General features: G+C 42.3%; 1 non-coding gene across 1 annotated transcript; it reads left to right on the top strand.

The window, feature by feature from the left end:
- The first annotated feature begins 569 nt into the window (after window positions 1-569).
- LOC130959168 (small nucleolar RNA R71) lies at window positions 570-677 on the top strand. Its single transcript, XR_009078263.1, has one exon. It is a non-coding gene; the product is annotated as a small nucleolar RNA R71 (small nucleolar RNA).
- Window positions 678-1,268: the final 591 nt, after the last annotated feature.

Raw genomic sequence — 1,268 nt, 5'->3', positions numbered from 1 at the left:
AGAGGGGTTCTGCTTAGGATTCTCTGTCTGTTGCTGAGAAGATGATGGAAAAGGTTTGCCATTGTTAAACCTGTTTCTTCCACCATTATTATTGAAACCTTGTTGAGGTCTCTCTTGATTCTTCCATGAGAGATTTGGGTGATTTCTCCATGACGAATTATAGGTGTTACCATAGGGTTCTCCTAGGTAATTCACCTCTTCCATTGAGGGGTTCTCAGGATCATAAGCTTCTTCCTCAGATGAAGCCTCCTTAGTACTGCTTGGTGCATTTTGCATTCCAGACAGACTTTGAGAAATCAATTGACTTGTTGAGTCAATATTTTATTCTGAGCCAATATGGCGTTCAGAGTGTCAATCTCAAGAACTCCTTTCTTCTGACTAGTCCCATTGTTCACAGGATTCCTTTCAGAAGTGTACATGAATTGGTTATTTGCAACCATTTCAATGAGCTCTTGAGCCTCTGTAGGCGTCTTCTTCAGATGAAGAGACCCTCCAGCAGAGCTATCCAAAGACATCTTGGACAGTTCAGAAAGACCATCATAGAAAATACCTATGATGCTCCATTCAGAAAGCATGTCAGAAGGACATCTTCTGATCAATTGTTTGTATCTTTCCCAAGCTTCATAGAGGGATTCTCCATCCTTCTGTCTGAAGGTTTGGACTTCCACCCTAAGCTTACTCCATCTTTGTGGTGGAAAGAACTTTGCCAAGAAGGCATTGACTAGCTTCTCCCAAGAGTCCAGGCTTTCTTTAGGTTGAGAGTCCAACCATATCCTAGCTCTGTCTCTTACAGCAAAAGGGAATAGCATCAGTCTATAGACCTCAGGGTCAACCCCATTAGTCTTGACTGTGTCACAGATTTGCAAGAATTCAGCTAAGAACTGATGAGGATCTTCCATTGGAAGTCCATGGAACTTGCAATTCTGTTGCATTAGAGAAACTAATTGAGGCTTAAGCTCAAAGTTGTTTGCTCCAATGGCAGGGATAGAGATGCTTCTCCCATAAAAATCAGGAGTAGGTGCAGTAAAGTCACCCAGCACCTTCCTTGCATTGTTTGCATTATTGTTGTTTTCGGCTTCCATGTCTTCTTCTTCCTTGAAGAATTCGGTCAGGTCCTCTAAAGAGAGTTGTGCTTTGGCTTCTCTTAGCTTTCTCTTCAAGGTCCTTTCGGGTTCAGGGTCAGCTTCAACAAGAATGCCTTTGTCTTTGCTCCTGCTCATATGAAAGAGAAGAGAACAAGAAAATGTGGAATCCTCTATGTCACAGTA

The sequence above is a fragment of the Arachis stenosperma genome, chromosome 10 (genome assembly GCF_014773155.1).
Source record: "Arachis stenosperma cultivar V10309 chromosome 10, arast.V10309.gnm1.PFL2, whole genome shotgun sequence".
In the NCBI taxonomy this organism is placed as follows: Eukaryota; Viridiplantae; Streptophyta; class Magnoliopsida; order Fabales; family Fabaceae; genus Arachis; species Arachis stenosperma.
This window is presented reverse-complemented; position numbering and strand designations above follow the sequence as displayed.